The sequence below is a fragment of the Lepidochelys kempii genome, chromosome 5 (genome assembly GCF_965140285.1).
Source record: "Lepidochelys kempii isolate rLepKem1 chromosome 5, rLepKem1.hap1, whole genome shotgun sequence".
Lineage (NCBI taxonomy): Eukaryota > Metazoa > Chordata > Testudines > Cheloniidae > Lepidochelys > Lepidochelys kempii.
In genome coordinates this window covers 11,986,982-12,001,291 of record NC_136384.1, presented here as the reverse complement: position 1 = coordinate 12,001,291, position 14,310 = coordinate 11,986,982, and positions in this window count along the sequence as shown.

Below are 14,310 nucleotides of genomic sequence, written 5' to 3'. Positions count from 1 at the left end.
AGCCTGTCCTCTGGAACGGTGGCCAAAGCATGAAGGGGCATATGAAAGTTTAGCATATCTGGCACGTAAATAATTTACAATGTTGGCTACAAAAGTGCCATGCAAATTCCTGTTCTCACTTTCTGGTGACATTGTAAATAAGAAGAGGGCAGCATTATCTCCTGTAAATGTCAACAAACTTGTTTGTTTTAGCAATTGGCTGAACAAGAAGTAGGACTGAACGGACTTGTAGGCGCTGAAGTTTTACATTATTTTGGTTTTGAGTGCAATAATGTAACAGAAAGAAATCCACAGTTGTAAGTTGCATTTTCACGACAAAGATTTCTCTATAGCACTTGTATGAGGTGAATTGAAAAATATTTCTTGTTTACCTTTTACAGTGAAAATATTTGTAATAAATATACACTTTGATTTCAATAACAGAAATATATATATGAAAATGTAGAAAATCATCCAAAATATTTAATACATTTCAATTGATATCCTATTGTTTAACAGTATGATTAAAACTGTAATTTTTTAATCATGATTAATTTGAGTTATTTGCATGCGTTAACTGTGATTAATTGACAGCCCTAGTTAATAACCAACACCATACTGTCTGCCTCTCCCTTGGAGAGGATTAAGTAGCCATTAACCCTCAAGGGATTTGCTGCATATTATTGTAATAGCTTTTTTGGAAAACAACAAACTAGCTATTGAAGCTAAAAATAATTCAGTATATCAGAAAAGATGAAGTAAGTAATCAAAGGCCTGCAGTTCATAAAGAAAAAAAAAATACCATTGCTTTCCATACCAAAAGAAAAAAAAAAAAATTGTACTCCATGCTATCTACCATGATACAACACAACGTTCCCGGAAAAGGGAGAAGTGTCGAAACAGGAGGCTCTACCATAATTCCAGGCAGCCTAGCATCATGCACACTTGCTCCCGTGAAAAACCCCAACCCCAACCCATGCTACCAGGGCCGGTGCAAGGATATTTAGCGCCCTCGGCGAAACTTCCACCTTCTGCCCCCTGTCCCCCTCCCCTCCCCCAGACGTACACACAATTGACACAACGTATGAGCGAAATGAGGCAGCAGCAATTGCCAGAGTCTGAGATCTGAAATAACTCAACAAAAAGAGTTCGCCTCAGTCGACAACCTCCAAAATCTAGTAAATGTAGCACTATAAACAGCCTGTCAGAATGGGTAATGGCTCCGCGCGATGAGAAAAATGACATCATTGCCATTTTGTACCGTAGTAAAGCAATATGCTTGTCCCACCCACCCCTGACACTCTCCCCGAAACACAGCCCTCCCCAGAGCCCACAACCCCCCTGCCTCCTCCTGGAGCCTGGCAAGGAACACAGAGTCCCCCCACGTGCCCCCCAAACCCAGACCAGAGCACTCCGCCTTGCTCCACAGCCCCTTCCCCGGCTGGCTTGGTCCCCCCCAAAGCCTAGCTCAGCACACAAAGAGCCCCCCCCCCAGCCAGGCACACAGCACCCCCCCTCTGCCTTCTCTCCCTCCCAGCCTTGCTTGGCACACAGCACCCCCCCCGCTTTCTCCACCATGGCACACAGCATGCCCCCCCCAGCCCTGCCTGGCACACAGCTGAGTCCTGCTCCCGTCTCCAGAGCATGCCACACAGCCCCCTCCTGCCCAGCTCGCCCGTGCCTCAGCCTGGCTGGCCCATGGGACCCTACCCCCAGCTCCAGAGCTTGGCATACAGCCTCCCTCCCTGCTTCTTCTCTCCCGCCCCCCCCCCGCCGGGCCAGCCACGCCATGCCACCCCTTCCCCCAGACCCTGGCACACAGGATCCCCCCCGAGCCCCTGGCACCAGCAGACCCCTGCCTCCCCCCCCACACAGGGCAGAGTCACCCGAGCAGCACACGGAGCCTCCTCTCTGGCAGCCTGAGCCTTCCCCCTCACCTGCCCCCACAGCCCGGGCGCCCAGCGCTCCCTGCCTGCCTCAGCTCCTTGGGTTGGGGGAGACGGGGCTGGCACCTGCAGGGGAGAGCGACCAGCTCAGGGGGTGACCCCAAGCCTGACCCCCCCCGCCCCTGCCCGGCTGCCTCCCACCTGCAAGCTCGTCGCCACTCATCCCACCAGAGCCCTTTTTGGTGCCCCCCAAATCTTGGTGCCCTTGGCGGCCACCTATTTCACCTAGTGGTTACAGTGGCCCTGCATGGTACTACAATTGGTTTGACTTTAATCTGTGACAGCTAACACCAATGGTTCACAGTCTAACTTCATCTCTAACCTCTTCTCCCCACCCCTGTCTCTCCCCAACAACTTCTCGTCTTGCTGTCAATATAAGCTTAACATGGTCAAAACTGAATTTTTCTTCTTGCCCTTCCCCTCCCCCCATCCCCTTCCATTTTTCTCTACCTCTGTGGACAATCCCATCCTGCATCTCACTCTCATCAAACCTGTAACCAGCGGGTCATTTTTGGCTGTATTGTCTCTCTTGCTCCGACATCCAGGCCATGTTCCAATAAGGACACTTTTTCCTCCATGGCACAGCTAGGTTCCAATCTCTTCACTCAGTTCACACCACAACACCACTCATCCAGGACCTCCTCATTTCCTGTCTTGACTCCTTCAGCCTCTTGCTGTTTGACCTTCCCAGCACACACCTTGCCCCAACTGGTGCTCCTGCAAAAATCCTTTTCCTGGACCATTGTTCTGACCACATTTGTCACACCTTTGCCCTGACTTCATTCCCCCTTCTCCACTGCATCAAATCCAATTTTTTGTCTCTCACAGTTTTACCCCTCCTTGCATGTCCATTCTCTTATCTTACTTTGCTGCCCCTGCCTCCTCTGCTTTGCCAGCAATGCCATCCTTCGGTGCCCATTTGTCCACTTCTTCCCATGTGACTCCAGGCTTCCTTCCATGCTGAAAGGGCAGCATGGAACACCCTCTCCAAAACTAATCCATCTCTCAAACCACTCCTCTTCTCCTTCAAATCCACCCTCAAGGTCCACTCTACAGTGTGGCCAGCGGCAAACTGGCAGCTAGAAACAGCAAACCAGACTAGGCAAGGTCTATTTTATTTGTTTATAGCAGTAGTTCTCAAACTTGGTGTCGTGACTCCCTCAGGGGGTCATGAGGCTATTACACAATGGGTTGCAAACCCTGCTTTGCTCCAGCATTTATAATATATAAAAAGTGTTTTAAACTTATAAGGGCTAGAATTTTAATAGCCCTTTTAAAAAGTGTTTTAAATTTACTCAGAAGGTTTGCTATGTGAAAGGGGTCACCAATATAAAGTTTGAGAACCACTGGTTTATGTAGATCTTAAAATATATATTAATTAAAAGTCTAGAAATCTAGTTGTTCACATGCTTAGTGTATATAATAATGGGCTCCTGTGGGTATTTGCCTTTCCCTCTCCCATTCACTGATTGTTCACTCTCTAAATATCAGGTACTTATATGGCCCCCTTTATCATAGTATCTGAACTCCTCATACTCTTTTAATGTATTTATCCTCACAACACCCCTGGTAAGATAGGGCAGTGCTATTTTCCCCACTTTATGGATGGGGAACTGAGGCACAAGAAACTAATTGACTTGGTCTGTGGAGAGCAGGGAAACCTAACACAGGATTCCAAAGCTCCCACCTAACCTCCTAATCCCTCAGCTAGCCTTCCTGCTCCCAGACACAGCAGTAAACACCACAAACGGCTGGGTATTGTGTCATATTTACTGGCCAGCTTTTTGAGGCAGGGACTGTCTCTTTCTGTGTGTGTGTGTATATATAATGTCCTGCATAATGGAGTCTTGATCCTGGCAGAGTCTTTTAGGAAGGGGCTGTAATGCAAATTATAAAGATGAGTTTGTCTGAGAAGGAATTCTGCCTATGAGTGTGGGGAGAAAGATATGTTTTCCCCTGAATGTCTGCTCATGTCCTATTAAAGCTAAATTCTGTTCTGCTGACTGTATAATTATATACACACACAACATATTCTGAGGTATACTTTCCCCTTGAAACTGTACAAAGATTCACCTAGCAAGCACTTTCTGCCAGCAAATGTCAGTTCATACCTGCTAACTTTTGTGTGGCAAGAAAACATCAGGTGAGCCAGTCAAATAGACAAAACAGCTGTTGCTTTAATGGCTGGGGATGCAATTGAAGAATCAGGCCCGAGTGGGTGGTTTATCTTTTTGAGTCAATGACATGCACTGTGCAGAGTCTATTTCCTGGCAATTGCCCCATGTAAGTGTGAGGCGGCCACAAAAGGACTCAATTCAGCAATCTCTACACTCTCCCTCCCCAAAACAAAGTCAGCATGGGATTTAAAAGAAGATGTTGCTGACTCAAGTCACAATGTGATAATCAGCTAAGTAACAAAAGAGCAAAGAGGAGGAAAAGGTTTACAGACCCAAATGTCTGATCTGTATCTAGAGATCTGTCGCATTTACAGTAATTAAATTGATATTTACTTCTTTAGGTGTGAACAATAATGAAAAAAGCCTACACAAAAACTCCCCGTGCCCTGATGACATAACATAACACTGCCCACTTCAGCCAGGAAGTTCTTGAGTCACAACTGAGAATGCCAAACTCAGGACAACCTATTGAGAAACAGGGCAAACACAACCCAAAACTGGTGGTTATTCTTCCATAAGATATACCAAACCAGCAACAAAAATAAACTTCTGTTTCACCACACTGGCTAACAAGAAGTCATAAAAGCAGTTTCCTTGGGCATTTCAGTTCTTATGTCACCACCAAAACCACTGGGATTTAGAGGGGAGCAGATCTTTACAACCAGACTTATCAAATAAAAAGGTTCTTCTGATCCCAAAGGGCCAGCCACACATGCAGGTCAATATATAACTTAGATCTTACCCCAAAATCCAATCCTTTAGTATCTAAAATCTAAAGGTTTATTTATAAAAAGAAGGAGAGGTGAGAGTTAAAATTGGTTAAAAGAATCAAATACATACAATGAATGCAACGTTCTTGGTTCAGGCATGTAGTAGTGATGGAATAAACTGCTGGCTTAAGTCAAGTCTCTGACTGCTTCCAAATCATTGGCAAGTCCTCAATTCCTTGGTTAGAATGCATCCATTAATATAAGTTTATAGCCCAGAGGCTGGAGCAGGAGAGAGGCAAAATGGAGGGGTTTCCAGGGCCTTTTATATCTTCTGCCATGTGGTAGGAAACCCATTGTTTCAAACAAAGCCCTCAGCACAGCTAGTGGAAAGCTACAGGTGGCAAGATAGTGTTTGGAGTCACATGGGCAAGTCACATATCCATACATAAAGGTTTGGACCCAGTAGAATCCATTATCAAAACCTCAAACAGCACGTTTGCAGGACAGTCCATTCGGTGTAGATGATCGTCTCCCATGGTCCGTTGTCAGTTAAGTGTTTCTTGATGAGCCACTTAATTTGAATAGTGCCTGCAAGATGTGCAGGCTGAATACCTTGTGGGCGGTACCCCAGGAGCAAACATTTGAAATCCAGGTACAGAGCCAATACTTACGACTTCAAATACAGAAATGATACATGCATACAGATAGCATAATCATAACCAGCAAATCGTAACCTTTTCATAGACATCTTACATGCCACATTTTGTACAAGATTTGTTCCAAATATATAACAGTGGTTGCAACAATGATCTCTATGGTCATATTTTAATCAGATAATATAACACCCCAAAAACATGAGTTTTTAAAAGAGACTATATGGGCAGAGAAGATGCTTTGTCTTTTGGTTTTTAAACCTCCCCTGGCCCATCCCCACTCTGTATGACAATTAGTGTTGCCCACTCCCCACATTTATTGGGTAAATGGATTCTGGCCCCTGCTACAGGAGCTCTTACCCCATCATCTGCCCAGCCCCTGCCCAGCAATTAATTCTGCTCTGAGTCTCCAAACCAACCCTGTTTCCCCAGTCCCCACATCAGTTCTGCCTGTCCCTCCACTCCCACTGCCCAGCCACCCAACAGTTCAGCCTCTATCCCACCCCACAAGTTCAGCCTTCCAGCCTCACCAGTGCTCCTTCTGGGGCTCTTCACTCCCACTGGCTGAAGCAGGATCCCCACTGCCCCTTCCTGACTGGCTGGAGGCAGCTCCAGGGGCTCTTCCCAGGCAGGTGCTGCAGGGAGGATTAGAGGAACCCCTGCCCCACCCAATTGCTCACAGGTGGCAGGGGAGAGTAGAGCCACCCTGAGCTACTGGGTTCTTTCACTCCTCCTCCCCACCTGTGAGAATAGTTTGCTGAGGGCTGGGGGAGGGGTAGAGAGCTCTGCCTGCAGCAGCTCTGATTGGTTGCTCAGCCCTAGGATGCACGCAAGTGGGGGCAGACAGCCCCAGTGAGATCATTCTGAATATTGCCAGTAACAACTTTCTAAAGATAACACTTTCAGGGGATTTCCCCCCAGCCCCAAGTTTTAGTACTTGTTACTACCACCAATTCAAATGCAACATATAACTATGCATATGCACATGCTCCCCTATGGCTCTTCTCTGGGAGGATTTACCCTGCTCCATCTATATAGGGAATGCTGTCCAAACCTTCCATAAGGCTCACTAGCTCCTTAAATGTGGGGAACAAACCACTATCACAAGTCTACTTCAAACTCTTCCTGAATCTTTTCAAGGACAGTCTACAACGTACACAGCCTGCAGCAATTCTAGTCCTCTTCTTCTTCTGCAGGGGGGTGAGGGAGCCTTCACTTTAAATACAACACACTGGCAGAGTCCCTGGAACGCAACCCTTCCGGGAGACATTTCTGGACCTTGTGCTTCCCCACAGCTGAGTTCTTCAGTTTGGCTCCCACTCCCCCCCAATTTATAAATGACTACATCTCCTGTTGGGTTCCCACTGGTTCCACTTTCAGAGAGGGGTTCTGGGTGTGTCCTGCCAGGCTCCTTGCCGACAATGGAAATCACCTGAATAGCTTCAAACAGCCAATGATGCCTAATGACTGTCACATACAATTTCTGCATGATTCTGGCCCATCCAGGAGTCACCCTGTCCAGCTCTAACAGTTCTGGAAACATACAGAATACCCCCAAACAAACAAAACAGTACAGTTATTTACCCTATAGCGACTGTGATTCTTTGAGATGTTGTAGTCAGTGTGGATCCCACCATAGGTACGCATGCACATTACTTGCATAACACAAGATTATTTTTTTATAACAGTGTCCGTCAGGACGTACATGCACCCTGAGCCTCTTTGTGTTCACACAGAAGGGCATGAAGGCTGGGATGGCCTTGTCCTCCCCTCAGTTCCCTTGCCTGTGTAACTGAGGACTTTGAAAAGAGTGGATGGAGGACGGATCATAGGATCCACACTGATGACAACATCTCAAACAGCTGCAGGTACTGTATGGTAAAGAACCGCACTTTCTGCTTTGAGTTGGTGTCAGTGCAGATCCCACCAGTGGTGACTGGCAAGTGGTATTCTCTTCTGGGTGGCGGGTGTTGTATCATGATCGGTGGAACTCAGAGTCAGAGGGCCCGTGTTCTCCGCAAGGACTGTTATTGACGGGGCACCAGGAAACACAGGGAGTTAGGCTGGAAGCAACTCAGCCCCATGAAGAGCAGAGCACAGGGTCTAACAATGTTCCACTTGTTCAAATCTGCATTTGGCTTCACTCTTTGCAAATGAAACATGTGGCCAGTGCTTGAGCTGTGAGTTCTCTGCAGTGCAGAGGCCGGCAGCGTGAGCCATGGCACACGGTCTGCAGCCCTCCAGAGGCCTGGTATTTCCAGGTACAAACCTAGCCCAGACGTGGATCTGGTGGAAGGAGGAGTTTGAGCCGTACAAAGACCTGGCCACCGCAGGAGGATGACAACAGCAGGAAAGTAAGACTATTATTTTGCCTTATTGGGGAATGAGGCAGAGAGATCTGCGCATTCAGAAGCTCGGCACTGCCTCAAGCCTCACAGCAGACCTAGGAGCTGCAGGGAACCCATTTCTCCACAAAGTCGAACGAAACTGTGGAGCAACACCGACTGTTAACTAGCAACCAGTCTGAAGGGGAGGGGAGGTTCCCAATCCTACTGCTTTACGCACACTGCCTGCTACATATGATTTTGGGGACTGGACAGACTCCTTAATTCGGGACTCAGCACTTGAAATAACCACTTGCAGAAGCAGCTGCTCCGGGAAGGCGATCTCACATTACACAGATGCTTAGACATGGGGCATGCAGCGAAAGCCTCAAGAAAAAGGAAGGAAAGCCCTAGGAGGCACAGCACCATCAGAAATACAGGCAGGGAGACAGCAGCAAAAGAGAGCAGTTGCTCACGGTTCTGTATCCTTAGAGATATGCACTGACAGTGAGAGCAGCTAGCAGAGCAATGCCCCACACTAGAGCAGCATTCCTGTTTTGGGGACCACCCAGAACAGTAAGGGTTCTGTCACTGCCTGCCTTGCAACTTTGGGTGCCTTGAAACTATGCTGCTAGAGTCCTGACACCAGTAGCCAGCCCACAAGCATAAAGGTCTCACCCTGTCTTCCACCAGCCTTGTTACTTTCTCCTCACAAGGTGCCCCTAATAGCTCTTCTGGTCCTGAGTCTCCCCCAGATCCCTCTACCCCAGGTTCTTAACTACCAGACACTTGGACGTTTCCCATCTGGTTCGTCACCCCTGAAGGTGTGAAACCTGCTCCCCCGTCTCACCTCCAGTTATCAGTTCGCTTTACCTGCTTAGGGTAAAAATAAATACAAACACAACATTTAATTCATAGAAAAAGCATGGATTCAAAAATGAAATAGTAAGGAGCAGCAAACGCATACAGGTTACACAGAAAATTAACCTAATGATACAACTTCAGGCTTTACACTTCTTCATTAGATAAATTCCCTTTTCCACTACAAGTTCCCTCTTGCCTTTGAGCAGTTTCCTGGCATGTCTCCTCGCCCAAGAGGGGATCCAACATTCACAGATAGCCCCCCTCCTTCAGAACTGTCCCTCAGTTCTCCTGTTGGAAAGGTTGTCTTTTTTCCTAGCGCCCCTACTTCCTGGCATGATGACTCATGGTTATTTAGGGTGAGGAAATTCTAGTAGGAATGTCTCAAATTGTTTTCCCTTTAAGCCTAATGGCCCATCATTTGTCTTTCCCTGGGTGGTACAATGTAGGTGCTTGGCGCTAGTCTTGTCTGGTTGGAGAGGCAGGCCCTCCCTGCCTGGCTGACCATAACCCTACTGTGAGGTGGCAGTAAAGCTTTCTGGACTCAGTTTTCTATATATATAAATTCATAATCACAGTCTGCAGACGTATCTCATAATGACCATAAAGTTCAGAATGTTACAAATTTTCATAGAAACTTTACTCAACATATATTTATACCCAGTAATATTGTATACAATCAATTGATTCAATTGCTTAATCTTTGTGGTTCAGTCCCCCGTTCTTCTTTCGCGTGCCTGAACCCTGATTGTCACACAAGGCATGTGGCCACAAGGCAATGGGATCCCTCAGGCTGACTTGGACTTGGACTAGAGTACACCCTTTACAACGAGCAGGCAGAATCTAATAACGTACAGTGAGAGCATAAGGCAGTCTATAGGAAAATGTGACCTCATAGTAACTATCCTGCAAATAACAGGTGGAATCATTGATGGACCAATTCTCCATGAACTTGTCTAGTTCTTTTTTGGACCCTGTTATATTCGTGGCCTTCACAGCATCTTCTGGCAAAGACAGGTTGACTGTGCGTTGTGTGAAGAAATACGTCCTTTTGTTTGTTTTGAACCTGCTGCCTATTAATTTCATTTTGTGACTCCTAGTTCTTGTATTATGAGAAGGAGTAAATAACACTTCCTTATTTACTTTCTCCACACCAGTCTTTCTCCACCCAACAAATCATGTTCATCAACGTGTCTGATGATTCTGTTCTTTACTATAGTTTCAACCAATTTGCCTGGTACTGAAGTTAGGTTTACTAGCCTGTAATTGCCGGAATTCACCTCTGGAGCCTTTTTAAAAATTGCAGTTATATTAGCTATCCTCCAGTCATCTTGTACAGAAGCTGATTGAAATGATAGGTTCTAATACCACACTATGAGAGCATTTGCCCTTGCTGACATGTCCAGTGCACAATGTTTAATGAAGGTCAGAGAGTTATACTCCATGTGGCTGCCTTACAGTTATGTGAGATCAGCAACAAGGTTGCCTTCACTCTGGTGGCATGTGCTTTGAAATTCAGAGGCAGATGCTCGCCAGCCAGTTGATGACAGGTGGCAATTCACTGTGCATTCTGCTTGGAGAGTCTCGTTAAGTAGATCGGCTGGCCTATTGATACACCTGATATGACCACAAAGACCAGGACTAAGAGTCAGAAGGGCTAGTCCTGTCTAGGAAATAGAATAGAGCTCTAGAAACAACCGAAGTGTGAAGTTTTGTTTTCTCCTGGAGAAGAGAGAAGTTTTTGGAAAGAAGCTCAGCATGGTGACTGGCTGATTCACGTGGAATTCTGAGACTAACCTGGGAATGAACTTGGGGGGTGATCTCCAGTGCAGACATGTGTGTTACACTATTATAAGGCCAAACAAGTTGACTTTAGATAAATGGAAATGGGTGTAGAGCTTGTTCAACTATGCATTAAAAATTATTTTTTTGACAAAGTCAGCCATTTTTTTTCCATTCCAGCGTTCACAATTTTTCCAAATGTCTTCATGATTCAGAATGGCTTGATCAACAGTTCTTATAAACCTATTGAAGTTATCGACTGTTTGCAAACTACTTATAGAAAGCATACTCCATATTAGGAACATGCATTTTGATTTTGGCAATTGGTCATTTAAGTCACATGGTGTTGTTTCTATTTCCTGATTGGCTGACCTGGTCAGGGAGGCAGGCAGAATTGGAGGAATGGGAAGGGGGTACATCTAAGGCTGTGGAAGTTCTTCTAGCCCTCCTGTGCATCTTTTCCATAACCAGGTTGCTCAGACTGGGCACTGTGCTCTGAGGTGGGTCCCAAGGACCAAATCTTTTTGAAGTGAATGCAGGTTTTGCTACTGACTTTGGTAGGAACAGGATTTAGTCCTAACAACTGGTGATATTGTGCTGCTTCCTGCCGATTGGGGGCGAAATGATCAGTGGTCTTTACCACAGTTCCTGCACATTTCTTTGTTCTGCAATTAGGGTGAACTTAGAATCATAGAATATCAGGGTTGGAAGGGACCTCAGGAGGTCATCTAGTCCAACCCCCTGCTCAAAGCAGGACCAATCCCCAATTAAATCATCCCAGCCAGGGCTTTGTCAAGCCTGACCTTAAAAACTTCTAAGGAAGGAGATTCTACCACCTCCCTAGGTAACGCATTCCCAGTGTTTCACCACCCTCCTAGTGAAGAAGTTTTTCCTAATATCCAACCTAAACCTCCCCCACTGCATCATATCCACCATTACTCCTTGTCCTGTCCTCTTCTACCACTGAGAATAGTCTAGAACCATCCTCTCTGGAACCACCTCTCAGGTAGTTGAAAGCAGCTATCAAATCCCCTCTCATTCTTCTCTTCTGCAGACTAAACAATCCCAGTTCCCTCAGCCTCTCCTCATAACTCATGTGTTCCAGACCCCTAATAATTTTTGTTGCTCTTCACTGGACTCTCTCCAATTTATCCACATCCTTCTTGTAGTGTGGGGCCCAAAACTGGACACAGTACTCCAGATGAGGCCTCACCAATGTCGAATAGAGGGGAACGATCACGTCCCTCGATCTGCTCTCTATGCCCCTACTTATACATCCCAAAATGCCATTGGCCTTCTTGGCAACAAGGGCACACTGCTGACTCATAGCCAGCTTCTCGTCCACTGTCACCCCTAGGTCCTTTTCCGCAGAACTGCTGCCTAGCCATTCGGTCCCTAGTCTGTAGCTGTGCATTGGGTTCTTCCGTCCTAAGTGCAGCTTCAACCTTTTGTAGCCATGACAAGTCTTATGAAACCCAAGGGGTCAAGTTAGACATCAGAGGTTCAGGGGCCTTGTGTTGGCCTTCTGTCTGGGCCTCTTTATGAGATATCTTCCCAATGACACTCTAAAATGGACACACTCCCTGTAATTTCCTGTGGCATTGCCTGTAGCGTTTCACTTTTCCTACCCATGGCTCTTACTTATAGACAAACAACTTAATACCTAAGGAAACTAAACAATTGTTATGGGGTAGGTGTGGTAAATTAACTCTAAAATGTTGCCCAATGTTGGAGGTAAAATAAAAAGAAGAAAAATTCCAGCTGACTGAAACTCTAAAAATCTATATCCATCCTAGACAGATAAAGAAAAAGGGAATACCAAAACAGATTTATCCCTGCCTTTGGCCAATGATTTCCATATAGAGTGTGTGTCTGGAAACAGTGACAACCCTACGTAAAGAATGAGTCACTTCCTTAAATTCCAGACAAGTCATATGTAGTAAGAGGTGCTCCTCCTATATGAGTTCAGCCTGAAGCCATAGTCACAGGAGAAAGGGAACCAGTTAGGAACCCAACATGAATTCATGACATATAATTTTATTGGGAAAGAATATTGGGTTTGGAAATCAGATATAATAACTGCTCCTCCTGCTGCTCCTACGGATGAGAATAGGTATTATGCCTAACCACTAGATACTTTTTTTTATGGACAATAGACCTTTCTACCTATTTTGGCAGGATCTTGCCTTAGTGCTGCCTTCTGACCCTTCAGAAACTGTTGGATATTTTATTCAGGATGCTCATAAGTAAGGTTTAAAAAGGCAGCTGTATTGCTGACCGTGTAACAAACCCGTATAATGACTGTCCACACCCTCCCTTTCCAAATAAAGGGTGTCGCTCTATAAAAACAAAGGCCAGGGGCATTACTGATCAGTTTTCCCAAGGGAATTTCTTCAGATTTCAAGATTGATTTTGGCCTTGTTGATGAGACCATCCCAAACTAATGCTGATGAAACAGTAATACCTCAGCAGCATTTAGTCTGTGTGTAATCTAGTGCATGTTACAAAGTTGTATTCATGTTTGAAACCTTCCTCCTAACCCATACACATAATAAGCTGTGTGGGGGTTAGAGAACATTTAGCTGCCAGGTTTGAGTCAGGAAGCTTACCCACATTTATGCAGACCCTGGCTTCAGTAGGTCCTGCCCCAGAAAGGTCTGTGGAATGGTCTCCCAATGGATTTGGGGGCAGAAACAGGTGTTAACATCTGATTCCCCCTCGGCAGACAGGGTTTTTCATCCTGAACCAAGCACTCTGGAAGTCAGAATTTAGCCCATAGTAAACTCATTAGGTGGGATTATGGGTAAAACATACTAAAATTCAAGTAAATGAAGCTGGCTAGCGCTAGCATTTCCCCTACGTCCAAACAGAGGGATCAAAGAGCACCATCCCTCTAGATTGTCTAGCCCTGGGGCTTACATGAGCAAATTACCTTATGATAAAATATGCCACTAAAATAGGAGCTAACAGGGACATAGCATGGCCTGGAGTCAGTAGACCTGGGTTCTAGGCCCAGGTCTTCCCGCTGACCTGCTGGGTAACCTCTGTTAAGCCGCTTCACCTCTCTCTGGCTGTTTCCCCTCCCATCCTGGGCCCATCTTGTCTATTTAGATTGTAAGCTTATCTTGTGTTTGTATCATACAGTATAATATAGACTATATTATAATATATAATAAAATATAAGCCAGTCATTTTCCCAAATGCCAACATCAATACTTACAATTTTCATGGGCAAAATTGAGTCATCTATGAGGTACGGGATCTCAAGAACCATGTTTCCGATGGTGAAGAGCAGCAAGAGCCTGAAAATACTGGAGATGATTATTGTCCACCATCTTCTTCCATGTACAGTGGTTTACACCAATTGCAAAGTGATTTGATCCCCATAGTGATCTGATAGCTTTTTGCATAAGGTGGCAAATCAGGCCCACTCTAAGGCGAGGAAGTGGTTTTTCTTGTTCTACCCGTTATTATTTCACGAGAAAAAACTTCCCATGCCTCGCACAAACTGAAGTCTAGGTTTCTGCTGTTACAAAGATTCTCTTGCAAGAGATAAACAGTGGGGCTGTCACCTGGATATTAAACTGGTTCCAGAACCTCGCTTCCCACCTGCCCCATGTAGGAAACTATGGATGCTTATTCCAAATCATCACACCATATCATTTAACAATGTTTGGCAAGTTTTATTTATTAAATATTTTCCAACAAAAGCCTGTAAGGCAACAGAAGAGTAAAGCGTAAAATACATTTGACTTAATTGGCAGCAACAGACTGCATGCGTCAGAAGGAATTAACCTCCAATAAAGCAGGATGTGCAGGAAACACAATGTACTCTTTTGATATGGTATTTCAAAGCTACCATTTCCTGGAACAGAGGC